Source organism: Papio anubis, chromosome 18, assembly GCF_008728515.1.
Source record: "Papio anubis isolate 15944 chromosome 18, Panubis1.0, whole genome shotgun sequence".
Taxonomy (NCBI): Eukaryota; Metazoa; Chordata; class Mammalia; order Primates; family Cercopithecidae; genus Papio; species Papio anubis.
In genome coordinates this window covers 50,939,961-50,958,615 of record NC_044993.1, presented here as the reverse complement: position 1 = coordinate 50,958,615, position 18,655 = coordinate 50,939,961, and the positions used below count along the sequence as shown (strand labels likewise).

General features: G+C 45.0%; 1 protein-coding gene across 2 annotated transcripts in view; it reads left to right on the top strand.

The window, feature by feature from the left end:
• The first annotated feature begins 945 nt into the window (after nt 1-945).
• The window catches only part of TNRC6A (trinucleotide repeat containing adaptor 6A), a 212,807-nt gene continuing 195,097 nt past the window's right edge, over nt 946-18,655 (top strand). Inside the window, exon 1 of one of the 2 annotated variants that reach the window (XM_031658385.1) lies at nt 946-1,226. The gene's annotated coding sequence lies outside the window, so the exon portion shown is untranslated. The remainder of the gene's footprint in view (nt 1,227-18,655) is intronic. The other variant, XM_031658377.1, reaches the window with a different exon arrangement.

The window sequence follows — 18,655 nt, the reverse complement described above, 5'->3', positions numbered from 1 at the left end:
TTTTTTTTTTTTTTTTTTTTTTTTTGAGACAGAGTCTCGCTCTGCAACTTCCACCGCTGGATTCAAGCAATTCTCCTGCCTCAGCCTCTCAGGTAGCTGGGATTACAGGTGTGCACCACCATGCCCAGCTAATTTTTTATACTTTTAGTAAAGATGGGATTTCACCATGTTGGGCAGGCTGGTCTTGAACTCCTGACCTCAGGTGATCCACTCGCCTTGGCCTCCCAAAATGCTGGGATTACAGGTGTGAGCCACTGCACCTGGCCAAACCCAACTGATTTTTCAATCGATTTAAATGTATCCTGATTAAGGGAAGAAATGGAGAAATGTACATATGCATGAGAGAGAGAGAGAGAGAGAGAGGAAACCTCTGCAGACAGAACAGAGCTATGATCACTAAGTAAAACAGAGGCAGCCTAATCAGATACCCAGACGGGGCCCCACCTGACTCCTACTGTAGCTGGGGGGTGGAGGGACTAGAAGGTTCAGCTGGAGTGGTCTCCCCTTCTGCAGCTCCAGTCTCCCCACCTCCAACCCCTACTCCCACTGCCCTGTGAGGAGGCTTGGAAGCTGTGGGGAGGGGAGGCAGCCGAGTTGGGCTTCTAGAACGAGGCAAGATGGTATGAGCTCAAACGCCCTGCAATTGCTGGAGCAACAGTGGCGACACTTGAATTATTCACAAAGGCTGGAATTCAAATGAGGCTGGCACCGCTCCAAGTCGCAGTAGCTTAGGAGGAGAGAGAAAGGCACATTAACTATTCATCAAGATCTTCGCGTTGCATGGGCTCTGAGGGTTCTCCATCTGCGTCCCTCCCTCTGTCACTGACTAGGGGTGGGGGGCGGGGGGTCCTCCAGAAGCACTTCATCTGTCAGTCTGTGAGCAGGGGCTGGGGGTGGGGGCTTGAAGTTAGGCAGATTTATCTCATCACATGATGGGGGACCTGTATCATGTGATGGCTCCGGTGATGTTGGAGGCGGCATGTGACTCCCAGGGCTACGTGGGTTCAAAAACAATTTAAATACAAAAACACAAGCAGGTTCCCCTCCTCTCCTTTGCCTTTGGTCTGGCTCTCCCCGTCGCTGGGTTCGGTGCCTGACTGAATGGAAAACCCGTCGTCTTGCAGCCACTAACCTGTGAGCGCCGGGTACCTGGAGACCAGGCCCCTCTGCTGGGGGCCCCCAGGAGCGGTGCCCCATCATTTTGCAGCCCACTGACTCCCAGCCTGGTAAGTTACTGCACACTTTCAGCAATTATCTGCGAAGCTGTCCTCAACTGCCTCATTAGCATGCGCAGGGCACCCTCACTGGGCACGTTGGAAGGGAAGTGCCTGCCGGCTCTGGGGAGCTGCGGCTCTCGGGCCCTGCCAAACAGACGCAGCCTTCCTAGGGAGCAGCGCTGCGCTGGCTCTGCTTGGGTGGAAGGAGCTTCTCCTTCGCTGTCCTTCCTCTCCCTTCCCAGCTCATCTTATTCCCAGCCTCTCCTCTATCTTACTCCTCCTAATCTCCCTCACCTCTCACCTTCCCCCTCCCCACCCCCTCCCCTCAGATTTATTTATTTAATTTTTTTTTTTTTTTTTTTTTTTGAGACAGAATCTTGCTCTGTCGCCCAGGCTGGAGTGCAGTGGCGCAATCTCGGCTCACTGCAACCTCTGCCTCCGAGGTTCAAGCGATTCTCCTGCCTCAGCCTCCCGAGTAGCTGGGATTACAGGCGCCCACCACCACGCCCGTCTAATTTTTTTGTATTTTTAGTAGAGATGGGGTTTCACCATGTTGGCCAGGTTGGTCTCGAACTCTTGACCTCCAGTGATCTCCCCGCCTTGGCCTCCCAAAGAGCTGGGATTACAGGCGTCAACCCCTGAACCCGGCTGGATTTTCTTTTTTATTCACGCACCTTTCTGTCTCCCACTGATTTTATTAGGAGTTCCTCTCATCCTCTCACCTCACTTTTTAAAATTATTTTTTTTTGATAGCTAGATTTTTGTCCTTTCTATCCAGAACCTGAAAGAACAGCTTCTAAGGACTTGGTGATTGGAAATGTACCTTCTAAAAAAAATTCTTTTTTCACTAAGTGTAGAGTGCCCAGTTCCTGTTGTGTGTACACGCGTGCCAGTATGTGTTAAGGGAGATGGATACATTGCTTGGGGCGATCAGAACTGTTTCCTGGGAGGTGGTTTCTTGGCTCCACACCCCCGCTCGGCGAGGGAATGATCAAGTGATAGGAGGCATAGTTACAGCAGTCAGGAGACAAGGCACTCACACCCCAAACGTCTGACTCTCTGTGGCAGAAACCAGGGCTCAAAGCAGGAGCAAAAAAAATCTAGCGCTGGATGCTCAGGGATGCGTTCGGGCGTCGAGAGGCATCTGGTAGAGCCGGCTCCGGCTCCGAGTTTGAGGCCACACCTTTGCAGAATGAGGCAGCGTGTGAGTGATTTAGTTTAATGTAATTGCAGTGGAGATGGACAGGGAGAGGACAGATTAGAATAATGTTTAAGGGATAGAAATAACAAGTCTTGCCGATGTATTACATATATTAGTTGAACCATGAGGAAGCCAAATGTGAATTTTAAAATCATGGCAGTGGCTGGACACAGTGGCTCACACCTGTAATCCCAGCACTTTGGGAGGCTGAGGCAGGCAGATCACCTGAGGTCAGGAGTTCGAGACCAGCCTGGCCAACATAGCACAACCCCCGTCTCTACTAAAAATACAAAAATTAGCCAAGCATCGTGGCGCACATCTGTAATCCCAGCTACTCGGGAGGCTGAAGCACGAGAATCACTTGAGCCCAGGAGGCAGAGGTTGCAGTGAGCCGAGATCAGGCCACTTCACTCCAGCCTGGGCAACAGAGCACAATTCCATCTCAATAAAATAAAATAAAGTAAAGTAAATTAAATCATGGCAGTATCTGTAGCCCCAGAGAAAGGAGATGGTGGCTGTGTCAAAAGCTTTTGATTCACTGTCATCTGAGCTGTATCAACATCTGTTCAGCAAGAAACTTTTAACAACGACAGAGTAGAATCTGCCCAGTGACTCAGTGAGAGGGTGCTATTTCTATCCCCATTTCCAGTAAGGTCTTCTCTTCTCACAGGGTTTTTTGGGAATGACTTGGAGTCTTTTGAGATTGTTCCCTGTAAGGAAATTTGGGCCATATGGAACTCAATGCCTTCAGTGTTCTAGTCAAGGCAAGAGCACCTGCAAAGGCCTCCAGGCAGGAAGTCTGGGGCTTATTTGGGAAACAGAAGGGAGATGATTTAATTTAAAGTAATTGCAGTGGGCCTGGCATGGTGGCTCACACCTATAATCCCAGCACTTTGGGAGAACGAGGCGGGTGGATCACCTGAGGTCAGAAGTTCAAGACTAGCCTGGCCAACATGGTGAAACCCTGTCTCTACTAAAAATACAAAAATTAGCCGGGGGTGGTGGCAGGTACCCGTAATTCCAGCTACTCAGGAGACTGAGGCAAGAGAATTGCTTGAACCCAGGAAGCGGAAGTTGCAGTGAGCCAAGATCGCCCCACTGCACTCCAGCCTGGGCGACAGAGTGAGACTCTGTCTCAACAAAATAAATAAATAAATAAGTAATTTTTAAAATAAAGTAATTGCAGGGGAGATGGAAAGAGAGTGGACAGATGAGAATAATGTGTAAGAGGTAGAGATAACGAGTCTTGCTGCTGGATCACATAGAGTAGTTGAAGTAAAGGGACATATTAGAGAAGGCTCACAGGTTGGTAATGCCATGTACTAAGATGGAAAGAAAGACTAGGAGAGGAGAAGAATATTTTGTCAGGGGAGAGGGCAGGAAGATGTCAACCTTTCCGTGCTGAGCCCAGTAGACTTCAGATCCCGTGAGACATCCAGAAAGACATACCCTAGACAGTGGGGTATGCTCAAAGAGGCTTAGACTTGATATGTAAGTTTGGAGACCAGCTGAGATCACTTAGAGAGCGTAAAGAGAGAAATCAAGGAGGAGTGAGACTGGAACTCCAGGCTGCCCACCGTTTAGAAATCAGAGAATGGAGGCATCCAGGCAGGAGGTGGAAAGAGGAGGAAAATCAGAGTATGGGCTCATGAAGCCAAGAGGGCAGAATATTTCAGGAAGGAGAAAGTGAGCAGCCAGGTCGAATGTTGCTGAGATGCTGAATAAAATCTTCATCTTGGAGAGGGGAAATGAACATTCTTTTTTTTTTTTTTTTTTTTTTTTTGAGACAGAGTCTTGCTCTGTCACCCAGGCTGGTGTGCAGTGGTGCGATCTCGGCTCACTGCAACCTCCGCCTCCCAGGTTCAAGCAATTCTCCTGCCTCAGCCTCCCGAGTAGCTGGGACTACAGGCGCCTGCCAACATGCCCGGCTAATTTTTTGTATTTTTAGTGGAGACGGGGTTTCACCATGTTAGCCAAGATGGTCTCGATCTCCTGACCTCGTGAGCCACCCACCTGGGCCTCCCAAAGTGCTGGGATTATTACAGGCGTGAGCCACCGCGCCCGACCCGGAAATGAACATTCTAAAGTGAGCAGAGGGTTGCCAGGCAGAGCAGAGTGCTTACTGAGAACGCAGAGGATGTGTTTCAAGTTGTAGCTGGGTGTACTGGCTCACGTCTGTAATTCCAGCTACTCAGGAGGCTGAGGTAAGAGGATCCCTTGACGCCAGGAGTATGAGACAAGCATGGGCAACATAAAAAGTAACGTATCCACCCACCCCCCACACACATACCCCTACACGCGCTAAACCTTTTTATTTAATTAGCCAGGTATGGTAGCACAAATGCAATCCCAGCACTTTAGGAGGCTGAGACAGGAAGATTACTTAAGGCCAGAAATTAGAAACAAGCCTGGGCAACATAGCAAGACCCCATCTCTAAATTTACTTTTTAATTAGCCAGGCATAGTAGCACATGCCTGTAGTCCCAGCTACTCAGGAGACTGAAGTGGGAGGATCACCTGAGCTCAGGAGTTCTAGATGAGCCTGGCCAACATGGTGAAACCTGCCTCTACTAAAAATACAAAAATTAGCCAGGCGTGGTGGCGGACACCTGTAATCCCAGCTACTCAGGAGGCTGAGGCACAAGAATCGCTTGATCCCAGGAGGCAGAGGTTGCAGTGAGCTGAGATTGCACCACTGCACTCCAGCCTGGGGGACACAGTGAGACTCTCTCAAAAAAAAAAAAAAAAAAAAGGAAAGAAAACAAAAATATTGTTTAAAAGGTATTGCTTAACTCCTAAATACATAAGGGAAGGTAGTTCTCTTTTGCTTATTAATTTTTTTAGGAGAAAAAGGCATACAAATTTATAAATGTTCATAAACACAGAAGCCATGCAAAATATGAGATTCTGTTATTTCTATCTTGACGACAGTCAGAAAATGTACTCTATATGGTTTTATTCTTTGACATTTGTTAAGATACTCCTTTTGACCCAGCATATGGTCAGTGTGGGTAAAGTTTCCATATGCACTTGAAAATAATGTGTATGGCCGGACGTAGTGGTTCACGCCTGTAATCCCAGCACTTTGGGAGGCTGAGGCGGGTGGATCACCTGAGGTCAGGAGTTCAAGACCAGCCTGGCCAACATGGTGAAACCCCATCTCTACTGAAAATACAAAAAATTAGCTGGACATGGTAGCACATGCCTATAATCCCAGCTACTCAGGAGCCTGAGGCAGGAGAATCGCTTGAACCCTGGTGGCAGAGGTTGCAGTGAGCCAAGATCACGCCATTGCACTCCAGCCTGGGCAACAGAGTGAGACTCCACCTCAAAAAAAAAAAAAAAAAAAAAAAAAAAAAAGTGTATTCTGCAATTGTTGGGTATAAAGTTTTACATATGTTAGGCCAAACTTATTAGCCATATTATACAAGTCTTCTCTAACCTTCTTGATCTTTTGTGTGTGTGCTTATTTTCTCAGTAAGAGACAGAAATGTGCCAAAATCTTAACTGTAAGTATAGATTTATCTATTAGTGTTTTTTTGAGCTTTTTTTTTTTTTTTTGGCAGGTGGTGGGGATGGAGTCCCACTCTGTTGCCCAGGCTGGAGTGCAGTGGTGCAATCATAGCTCATGGCAGCCTCCCACTTCTGGGCTCAGGTGATCCTCCTATACCAGCCTCCCAAGTAGCTGAGACTACAGGTGTGTGTCACCACACTCGGCTAATTTTTAAAACATTTTTTTGTAAAGACCGGGTCTCACTTACATTGCCCAGGCTGATCTTGAACTCCTGGGCAATCCTCCCACCTCAGCCTCCCAAAGTGCTGGGGTTACAGGCATGAGCCACCACACCTGGCCAAGATAATTTAATAATCCTAATGCCTCGTGTGATTGTGTGATTAAGAATTATGCTTCTTGGCCGGGCGCGGTGGCTCAAGCCTGTAATCCCAGCACTTTGGGAGGCCGAGACGGGCGGATCACGAGGTCAGGAGATCGAGACCATCCTGGCTGACACGGTGAAACCCTGTCTCTACTAAAAAATAGAAAAAACTACCCGGGTGAGGTGGCGGGCGTCTGTAGTCCCAGCTACTCGGGAGGCTGAGGCAGGAGAATGGCGTAAACCCGGGAGGCGGAGCTTGCAGTGAGCTGAGATCCGGCCACTGCACTCCAGCCTGGGCGACAAAGCGAGACTCCGTCTCAAAAAAAAAAACAAAAAGAATTATGCTTCTTTTATTGCTTCTTGGCCTTTTGGCTAAGATTAAATATGAAGAAATAGGCTTATTTTATTAATTGTATTATTTATACAACAAACTTATACAGCACTTGCCATGTGTCAAGTAGGTTATTACTAAAAGCTCATGTAATCCTCATGACAACCCCAGGAACTAGGCATTGATATTATACCCATTGCAGAGATGAGGAAACTAAGGCATGGAGAGACTAAATAACTCACCCAGAGTCACATGCCTTGTAAGTGGTCGAGCCAGGCTACGTTACCTCTTCTCTGTTCTTCAGCTACGCCTGCTGAGAATGAAACAGTTCACATCCACAGGTGAGGAGAGCATCCATCCTATCCCCTGCACAGTTCTGGAGATGTGTTGAAGACATTTGATTTTATCTATGCCTTTTAATTTCAATTAATTTTTTATTTTATTTATTTATTTATTTTGAGACAGAGTCTCACTCTGTCACCCAGGCTGGAGTGCAGTGGCGCGATCTCAGCTCATAACCTCTGCCTCCCAGGTCCAGGCAATTCTCGTGCCTCAGCCATCTTAGTAGCTGGAATTACAGGCATGCGGCACCACACTTGGCTAATTTTTGTGGTTTTTTATTTGTTTATTTGTTTGTTTTCGTAGAGATGGGGTTTTGCCATGTTGCCCAGACTGATCTTGAACTCCCAGCCTCAAGTGATCTGGCCGCATCAGCTTCCCAAAGTGCTAGGGTTACCGGCGTGAGCCACTGAGCCCAGTCTATGCTTTCTTCAAGGCTGTGACAGAGCTGCCCTCTGTTAGGAGTAGTTACAGAAAATATCAATTGAACGCTTTGCATGTGCCAGCCACTGAGCTAGGTATTTTGCCTAGTGGTATAACCTATTTTCTAAACAGTACCCTAGTCATAGTAGGCCCTCGGTAACTATTTGTCAAATAAATGTGGAATGATTTTAATCCCCATAGCTTTATGGTGTAAATATAATTATGATTCCTGTTTTATTGGTGATGCAACTGAGGCTCCAAGCCGTTGACTTGCCTAGTGAACGATCTGTAGACAATAGCAGTGTGACATATCACCCAGCAAGTACACAAGATGATCTATTAGGGTGAAGAAGGAAAACAATGGGACCTCTATTTATACGTATTCCTTACGTCATTCTTTTTAGTTTCCATTTCATAATTTTTTTTTTTTTTTTTTTGAGACGAGGTCTCACTCTGGCACCCAGGCTGGAGTGCACTGGCGCAATCGTGGCTCACTGCAGCCTTGAACTCCTGGGCTCAAGCAAGCCTCCCACCTCAGCCTCCTTCAGTAGCTGGAACCACAGGCACATGCCACCACACTTGGCTATTTTTTTTTCTAAGTAAGAGATGGGATTTCACCATATTAGCCAGGCTAGTCTCAAACTCCTGGCCTCAAGCGATTCACCCACCTCAGCCTCCCAAAGTGCTGGGATTACAGGTGTGAGCTACGGTTCCTGGCCAATGTTTTGGTAATATACTGAATAGTACAATAGTTCATATATAAAAGCTATAAATAAATAAATACACACATTTGCAGAGGTATGGGCTTAAAATGTATACCACTGAAGTGAATTTTCAAAAGAACTTTAAAACCATTGCTCTAAGCCACTACTCTATACTTTTTCTTCAAAGAGAATGTAACAGATTCATTTATAGCTTTCTTAATTGCCATGAGAACTAAAGATACATTCTTGCTGCCTTGATTGGGCCGTGTTTTCTGAGTCTCCATAGACAATATCCCCACCATTGCTTGCAGTTAGTGAATTTAGAAACTTCACCTATTATTGCAGGTCTCACTCTCAGAGATTAAATTGGAGAAGGGAAAATAGAGAATGTATTTTCTTTGTGTCATGAATTTAAGTAGCTGCTATTATAGATGCAATAAGAATTAATTCTGCTCCCCCACTGCCTGAGAATAACATTTGAAGGTAAGAAATTGCCTGTTCATTGAGGCATAAGTCAATAAGTAGAGTCAAGTAATGATAGAGCAGGGAACAATCAGATACAATGTAGTGAATTATGTTCTGTCATAGTGTAATTCTTAATAACTCAGCTGTCACTCTAGACATGTTCACAGTTTTGTCTGGAGAATGGAAAGAAATAAAATTTTAGCTGTATTACAGACGAGGTAAAAATCCTGGGATGTGGGTGGAAGGAAAGATTTCACAGAAAATACTTTTGCACTGGAAGATGAAGGGTGAGTGAAAGTTCATCAGGATGACAAGGAGAGGAACGTCAGAGAATGCCCCTGACATGGGGAACAAGACAGCCACGGGTACAGAGAGGAAAGGTCAGTTGTACAGGGGGTGTGTGTGAGAGACTGCGGGAGTGGATGTCAGAGAGGCTGGACAGGAATCATGGTATGAACATTGAGAACTAGACAATTGGCCAGGTGCGGTGGCTCACGCCTGTAATCTCAGCACATTAGAAGGCCAAGGTGGACAGATCACTGGAGCCCAGGAGCTGGAGATCAGCCTGGGCAACATAGCAAGACCCTGTCTGTACAAAAAATTTAAAATTGGCCGGGTGTAGTGGTTCACGCCTGTAATCCCAGCACTTTGGGAGGCCGAGGTGGGTGGATCACGAGGTCAGGAAATCGAGACCATCCTGGCTAACACGGTGAAACCCTGTCTCTACTAAAAATACAAAAAAATTAGCCAGGCTTGGTGGCAGGCGCCTGTAGTCCCAGCTACTCGGGAGGCTGAGGCAGGAGAATGGCGTGAACCTGGGAGGTGGAGCTTGCAGTGAGCTGAGATGGCACCACTGCACTCCAGCCTGGGCGACAGAGCGAAACTCCGTCTCAAAAAAAAGAAAAAAAAAAAAAACTTAGCCAGGTGTGATGGTGCATATCTGTAGTGCTAGCTCCTTGGGAGGCTGAGGCGGGAGGATCGCTTGAGCCTGGGAATTTGAGGCTGCAGTGAGCTAGGATTGCACCACTGCACTCCAGCCTGGGAGACAGAGGAAGACCCAGTTTCAAAAAAAAAAAGAAAAAGAAATAAAAGAACTATATGAGCTTAGGATCATTATCATACTAGCTTCGTGGCCTTGAGCAAGTACTTCTGCAAGCCTCAGTTTCCCTATCTGTAAATTCATAATAACAATCCTTGTGCCCACCTGTTAGGTTTCTTGTGAGTTTGAAATAAGAGTGTCCATTTGCAATGCTGCCTGATCACATGGGAAGGTCTCAGTAAAGGGAGGTGGTTTTATTGGTAGTGTTGTTATAATGTTAGTCAACGAACTAGATTATGGAATGCCTTATATACCAAGTCAAAGAGTTCTCTCTTGAGTACTGTTTCTAAAATGTGATGTTTGTTCATAAGTGACTCAGGCTTGGTGTGGTGGCTCAGGCCAGGTGCGGTGGCTCATGCCTGAAATCGCAGCACTTTGGGAGGCCGAGGCGGGTGGATCACCTGAGATCAGGAGTTCGAGACCAGCTTGACCAATATAATGAAACCCCGTCTCTACTGAAAATACAAAAATTAGCCGGGCGTGGTGGCATGCGCCTATAATCCCATCTACTCGGGAGGCTGAGACAGGAGAATCACTTGAACCAGGGAGGCGGAGGTTGCAGTGAGCCGAGATCGTGCCATTGCATTCCAGCCTGGGCAAAAAGAGTAAAACTCCATCTCAAAAAAAGAAAGAAAGAAAAATAGTCTTTAAGTAGTTTAGCAGTTTCTGTTTCTATATAATTTTTAAAAACATGTGCTTAAGCATTTCACAAATTTGAAATAGAAGAAAAATTACCAAATACTGTTCTGGTCTCAATAATGGTTCAAGGGTGCAGATGGTTCAAACCGGTCACATTCTTAACAAGGTACAGTTAAAATTCAGTTACTAGAATATGGTCATTCTTTTTTTTTTTTTGAGACAGAGTCTCTCTCTGTCGCCCAGACTGGAGGGCAATGGCGCGATCTCGGCTCACTGCAACTTCCGCCTCCCAGGTTCAAGAGGTTCTTGTGCCTCAGCCTCCCGAGTGGCTGGAATTACAGACATGCGGCACCACACCCGCCTAATTTTTGTATTGTGAGTATAGGCGGGGTTTCATCATGTTGTCCAGGCTGGTCTCGAACTCCTGACCTCAGGTAATCCACCCACCTCGGCCTCCCAAAGTGCTGGGATTACAGATGTGAGCCACCGTGCCCGGCCAACCTTTCTTAGCTAGATCATTGGTATATTATTGTTTAGATGTGTAAAGTGTGCAGTTTTTTCCTGTTACTATTATGTTGTTATGGCTCTGATTAACAAAAATAGCTTAAGGACTAAAAAGTGTTTCATTCGAGTATAAAAACAGTGATAAAAATAGTAGTACAAACACTGCAACTTGGAAGCATAATTAGTGAACAGGACTTCAGGATCCACCGGGACAGAGCATCTGTGAATATGATGATTTCTCCCCAGCAGCTGAAAGAGAAAGTGTGAATGGAAAGCAAGGCTCTGAGTATCTGAAAACTGGATTTTTACTGAACAAGGGATTTACCTTCCTAGTGTCTCCAATGTATATTGTATTAGAAAACTTTATCAGATAGCTTCCTGATGCTGTAGGACATTTCACATCATTTCCTAAAATAGAATAACCCCTCTGGCCAACCAGTGTTTTTACCTGAACCAAGTACAAAAGAACATTTTTTAGTGGCCAGGCATGATGGCTCATGCCTATAATCCCAACACTTTGAGAGGCCAAGGTGGGACGATCTCTAGAGCCTAAGAACACAAGACCAACATAGCAAGACTCTGTCTCTAAGAAAAAATTTTAAAAGATAGAATATCTTCTAGTATGCAGTTGATTAATGTTATTTCTAATCGCAAAGAAGACCGGGCAATGTGGCTCACGCCTGAAATCCTGGCGCTTTGGGAGGCCAAGGCAGGTGGATCACCTGAGGTCAGGAGTTTGAGATCAGCCTGGCCAACATGGTGAAACCCTGTCTCTGGTAAAAATACAAAAATTAGCAGGGTGTGGTGGTGCATGCCTGTAATCCCAGCTACCTGGGAGGCTGAGGCAGAAGAACTGCTGGAACCCGGGAGGTGGAGGTTTCAGTGAGCCGTGATCGTACCACTGCACTCCAGCCTGGGTGACAGAGTGAGACTGTGTCTCAAACAAGAAAAAATAATAATAATAATTGCAAAGAAGACAAAACAGCAAAAGCAGATGCAAATCATGCTGTTTTCAACATGCCTCCAAAACCAGCCCCAAATTTAGGACAAACAGAACGCTAGGAGAGAAAGCAAAACTAGCCAGAAGCAAACCTGGTGACAGGGTTGTATGTGACATAGCACAAATGGCAATAATGGTTCTATTATATGGTGGAACTACCATTATTATCACGATGCCAGCCAATATTATATTTTGCAGTTAAGTGAAACTACTGGTGAAAAAGGTAAGAACCAGATCTTTTTATCTGTGTGGTACGTAGATGAATGAGAAAGACACGCTTGATCATTTCGAGTTTCGGTTATCACTGAAAACCAAAATACAAAAGCAATTTTGTGTTTTATCTAACGTTTTGTAAGATGATGCAGTTTGGAAGCGTATTTGACATCATGCTAACAGAGGAACCACTGTGTGTATAGCAAAGAAAGTTTGGTGCATCGGTATCTACTGCTACAATAATGCAAGGCAACCACCCAACCCAGTCAGTTAAGTGATAATAATTTATTTATCTCATGAGTCTGCAGACCAGCTGGATCATTCTTCATTATCAGCTGGGCTCACTCAGGTGTCAGTGCTCAGATGTGGGCAGGGCCCACTACATAATTTGTGGAGCCCAGTATAAAATGAAAACACAGGGCCCCTTATTTAAAAATTATGAAGAATTTCAAGGCTGGACACGATGGCGCACACCTGTAATCCTAGCACTTTGGGAGGCTGAGGTGGGCGCTTGAGCTCAGGAGTTCGAGATCAGCCCGGGCAATATAGTGAGACCTCGTCTCTAAAAAAATTAAAATAAAATAAAATCAGCAGAGCATGGTGGCGTGTACCTGTAGTCCCAGCTATCAGGAGGGTAAGGCGGGAGGACTGGTTGAGCCCAGGAGTTGGAGGCTGCAGTGAGCTATGACCGTACCACTGCACTCCAGCATGGGTAAAAGAGCAAGACCCTGTCTCAAAAAAAAAAAATTTTCAAGAGGATGGCAACGGCATTAAAGCGAATGGATCTTTTCTTGGCACTGGGCTCTATGCAATTGCAAAGGTCATGCAGTGATGAAGCCAGCGCTGGCTGTAGGTCACGGTTCTGCTGCTCTTGGCTGGGTTCTTGCACCTGTCCAGGCATCAGCTGGCTGTTGGCTAGCTGGGACAACTCGGGGTAAGTCCACTCCATTCCATGGGTCACATCCGTCAGCAGGCTCGCCCACACGTTTCTTACCACACAGGCAGAGGAGCAAGAGCACACAAGCCCAAATACGCACGCGCTTTCCAAATCTCTGCTCACGTCACGTTTGCTGACATCCCGTTGGGTCACGGCAGGACACGTGGCCATCTCAGAGCAAAACTGGGAGGTGCTACAGCATTATACAGCAGAGGGCATGAATACAAGGAGGGCTGAAGAAGGAGGCCCATTTTTGTCATCTGCCTTCCTTGACTACTCAAAAATAGTTGCATCTGAGTGCTGAATTGCCCACTGCTTTACTTGCTAAGGACTGTTTGTTTGTTTGTTTGTTTGGAGACAGGATCCCACTCTGTTGCCCAGGCTGGAATGCAGTGGTGCCATCATGGCTCACTGCAACCTTGAACTCCCAGACTCAAGTGATCTTCCCACCTCAGTCTTCCAAGTAGCTGGAACCACAGGCACACATCACCACATCTGGCTTATTTTTTCTGGAGATAGGAGCTTCCCTATGTTGCCCAGGCTGGCCTCAGATTTTGGGAGTCCAAGGCTCAAGTGATTCTCCTGCCTTGGACTCCCAAAGTGCTGGGATTACGGGCATGAGCCACCGAACCCAGCAAAGGACAGTTGTTCAACAGCATACATCCTGACCTTAAGTGCTGACGAAGTAATAAAAATTGTTATCACAATCAAACATCAGTCACCGAACAGAGTCTTTTCTAAGTGTTTTGGGAAGAAATGGTTGGTGTGTGCTAAAACTGCTTTTCCACACCAAAGCATACTAGCTCTCCCAGAGGAAGGTGCTCATGTGAATAACTGAAGGAGGTGATGAGATTTCTTTATGTAATACTAATAAGGCCATAAAAGGCCAGAAATCATAGACCCGCTCCCTGTTGTCCTTGTCATTATCTCTTTGGTGGAGAAATGTTATCTCTATGATTTCAAGTGGCGTGTCAACACATTATGGCCAGTGGCTTGAAAAAGTTGAACCCCTCATTTTAGGTCCAACACAATAGGAGATTCAGAGCTGAGGATAAGGTATCAGGAAATTGACCCGTGATGCACGAGGCTTTGTTGGCAGGCATTGACTCTTCCCTCACAGTTGATTTTCTTCATTCCATGGAGAAATAAATCAATTATTGAGCATATTTTAAAACCCCATGCCAGGCTGGGTATGGCAGCTCATGTCTGTAATCCCAGCACTTTGGGAGGCTGAGGCAGGCAGATCACAAGGCCAGGAGTTCGAGACCAGCCTGACCAACATGTTGAAACCCCGTCTCTACTAAAAATATAAAAATTAGCCGGGCATGGTGGCACATGCCTGTAATCCCAGCTACTCGGGAGGCGGAGGCAGGAGAATTGCTTGAACCCGGGAGGCAGAGGTTACACTGAGCTGAGATCGCACCATTGCACTCCAGCCTGAGCTAGAGTGTTAAGTTTATTTTTATTCTTCCAGTACAGTGGCTCTCAGATACATATCTCTGACCCCACCCAAGAGACTCTGATTTATTTGGTCTGCACTGTACTCTGGATACCGATAGTTTTTTTTCAACTTTTATTATAGATTCAGGGGTTACATGTGCAGGTTTGTTGCACAGGTATATTGCATGATGCTGAGGTTTGGAGTAAGAACGTCCTGGTAGTGAGCATAGCACACATTTGGTAGTTTTTTTGCTCTTGCCCCACTTCCTCCCTCTCCCATCTTGTCTTCCCCAGTGGACACCAATATTTTTTAAACCCTCTTCAGGTTGCTCCAATGTGCCACCAGGTTTCAGAATCACAAACCTAGTGGTCACTCTTGGTTTTTGTTTTTAAAATGTTTCATTATAAAATACCATATGTACAGAAATATAACACACACAGGAAAAAAAACATATAGCAAACAAAGTTAAACATTTTTACATTGCAAAATGAAATATTGCCAGCACCCCAGAAGCTGCCCACATGACTCACTGCAATGTATCTGAAATTTCATAACAGATATCTTTCTATGAGAATCTAGACTTACTCTGCCTCTGTAGCCTTCCTCGGAGCAATTCAAGCCATAGCATACTTTCAAGCCTTTTCCTGCTTGAACAACACTGAAATCTGATGAAATCATAGCTCCAGATTTAAAAAAAAGTTCTTACATATACACATTCGCATTTATGTAAAGCATATGTTTTACCAGGATTTTTTAAAATACTATTTTTTTTTAATTATTAGTTTTAATCTACAAATTCCTTTCTCTAGAATTTGCAGTGGCGTTAAAAGCTAAAGCATCAGTCCAAATGAGAATTCTATAAAGTTCAGGAGTAAAGGTATGGCCCAACCAGGTCGTTTATATTCTAGAGATGGGACCCTGTATCCTTCTTGGTGGCTAAATATTACCTGGGGTGCTGCTCACCTGCTGCAGCTTCTGTGGCTACCCCGAAGTATCCTACCTTGGAGGGTCACACATGTGGCTGTGACCTGGAGCAGTCACTGGTAACAGCCTTTCCTTCCCCCCGACCCCACATCAGCCTCGATTGCTTCAGAGGCCCTATTAAGAAAGGCTCTGCTTCACAATCCAGGTCAGCTTTCAAGTTCAGTGCCTTCCCCAGGCAAATTATTTATGCCCTTGTTCAAAAAGTAGCTCTGGGGTCTTCATCCCTGTGTGCTTGATCATCCTGAAGCTACCAGGCAGACGGGCGGCGTCTGACCCAGCTGGGGCCCTGTAAAATTAATTAATGATCTTAATGACTGCCCTGGGAGACCTCTCTCGCTCTTAATATTTGTTTACTCTGATCTTGGATTTCCCGCAGGCTTCCTGGGGAAGAACTGCCTTCCCTCAGGAGTGTTTAACATCGAGTTTCTTACCCTGGTTCTGCCATTGATTTGACCCCTGGTGTGTTCTTACAGGATTTCCTCACAATCTCTGATCTGCTGAGAGGTCTCTTTCATGTTTTGTTTTCTTTCTTTCTTTTTTTTTTTTTTTTTGGACAGAGTCTCGCTCTGTTGCCAGGCTGGAGGGCAGTGGCGTGATCTCAGCTCACTGCAACCTCTGCCTCCCGGGTTCAAGTGATTCTCCTACCTCAGCCTCCCAAGTAGCTGGGATTACAGGCACCCGCCACCATGCCCGGCTAATTATTTGTATTTTTAGTAGAGACAGGGTTTCACCATGTTGGCCAGGCTGGTCTTGAACTCCTGACCTCGTGATCTGCTCACCTCAGCCTCCCAAAGTGCTGGAATTACAGGCGTGAGCCATGGGGTCCGGCCGTCTTTCTTGTTTTCTAGCAATTTTGGATTTATATGTAAAATTTGTATGCATGTATAAATATAAAATATACAGTTGGCACTTGAACAACATGGGTTTGAACTGCACAGTTTACTTACACATGGATTTTTTTCAATAAAAGTCACACCAAGGGCCAGGCGCAGTGACTCACGCCTGTAATCCCAGCACTTTGGGAGGCCGAGGCAGGAGGATCACCTGAGGTCAGGAGTTCGAGACTAGCCTGGCCAACATGGTGAAACCCCATCCTTACTAAAAATACAAAAAAAATTAGCTGGGTGTGGTGGCAGGCACATGTAATCCCAGCTATTCGGGAGGCTGAAGCAAAAGAATCGCTTGAACCTGGGAGGCGGAGGTTGCAGTAAGCTGAGATCGCGCCATCGCACTCCAGCCTAGGTGAGAGAGTGCGACTTCATCTCAAAAAAAAAAAAAGCTATACCAAGTGTGCCTGCCTCTTCTGTCTCCCTTTCTACCTTCTCCACCTCTGCCACCTCTGAGACACCAAGAGTAACCCCTCTTCTTCCTCCTCCCCGTGAAACTACTCAAAGTGAAGATGATGAAGATGAAGACCTTTGTGATGAACCACTCCTGCTTAATGAATAGTAAATCTATTTTTATTTCCTTGTGATTTTCTTAATATTGAAGACAGTATATAATACATATAACATACAAAATATGTGTTAACCGATTGTGTTATCCATAAGGCTTGCAGTCAATTAGCAATTGTCTATTAGCAATTCAGTTTTTGGAGAGTCAAAAGTTACATGTAGATTTTCAATGTCGGTGCCCCTAACTCCCACATTGTTCAAAGGTCCGCTGTATTTTTTTTCTGTCATGTTAGTGGGATTAGGAGGGATCATGGGAGACAGACACCCATGCTCAGAAAATAAAACGGTAAGACTGGCATATAATGGCATTTCACAGGGAACAGCTATAATTTTAGCACCTGAATTTGAGCTTTAGTGCATAGACAAGTATATTTACAGTTACTTGTATTTTAACTAACATGCAATTTATTGAAGTTGCAAATCCAAAAACCTAGTTTTCTCCAGGCCTTTAACATAACTCATGAATCATATTATTATACTTATAAATCTAGTATATCTTATCTGAAGTTATGTATATTTTTATTTGTTCTCATATCAATGCTAAATTGTAAATGTGACATAATAAATTTCCCTAAATATTTAACATCACTTAAAAGCCTGCTTAATAACATTTCCTTCAGCTTTGTCATTTTTAACCACAATTACAAATTTGAATCTCCTAAGTGCTTCAAACATCTGACAAGGTTGACTTATAAATCTGACAAACGGAATTGCTAAGTGCTTAAACACTATTTACAAACCTAATAAGTCTGAAATTATTTATTAATCCACAAATTTTTTAAACATTCAGTTCCAGCCTAAATAAATCAAATTCTCGTAAATGTTTTTAATTAAAGTCACAAATCTTATATCAATCAAACTGTTAACTCACCATTCTGCTTAGAGCAGCAATTGTGCTTCTTGGTTTTGCTTTAAATTTATGTCCATAAATCTCTAGTTGACTGCCCACTACTGCCCCCTAATATATTTACTTTTCTGTTTTCCCAGATAACTATTATTTTTGTAGGAGGAGAAAGATAGTCATTTATTAGCCTTTTTTAAAAATTTATTTTTAATTGTAGTAAAATGCACATCGACCGGGCACAGTGGTTCACGCCTGTAATCTCACCACTGTGGGAGGCCGAGGCAGGTGGATTGTTTGAGTCCAGGAGTTTGAGACCAGGCTGCAAAAGCCCGACTCTACAGAAAAGTACAAAAAGTTAGCTAGGTGTGGTGGTGCGTGCCTGTTAATTCCAGCTACTCAGGAGGCAGAGCCAGGAGGATCACCTGAGCACAGGGAGATCAAGGCTGCAGTAAGCTATAATCACACCACTGCACTCCAGCCTGGGTGACAGAGTGAGAGCCTGTCTAAAAAAAAAAAAATGCACATAACATAATATTTACCATCTTAACCGTTTTTAAATGTCCTATGTAACTTTTCATAACTTATTCCTCCCTAATTCTCACTCACTATTTAATTGTGAATATTAGAAGCAATTAGAAAAGGATGTTACATTTTTTCTTCCCACTACCAGATCTACCAACCTAACTATACCTGGGCCAGTCTAATCTGCTTTCTCTCCTTTTATAGTGGAGGAATTGTCCATGGACCTCCTTAGGCCAATTCCTGCATTCAAGCCTTGGATCTGATCCTATCTCTCACCTGCTCAGGGATTCTGTTCTAACACCACTCCCATTCACTTCTCATCATCAACATTTCCTTCTACTGGATCATTTCCATCAGCATCTGGAAGTGCTATCTTTAAAAACACAAAGCAAGGGCCAGGCATGGTGGCTTACATCTGTAATCCCAGCACTTTGGGAGGCTGAGGCAGGAGGATCATTTGAAG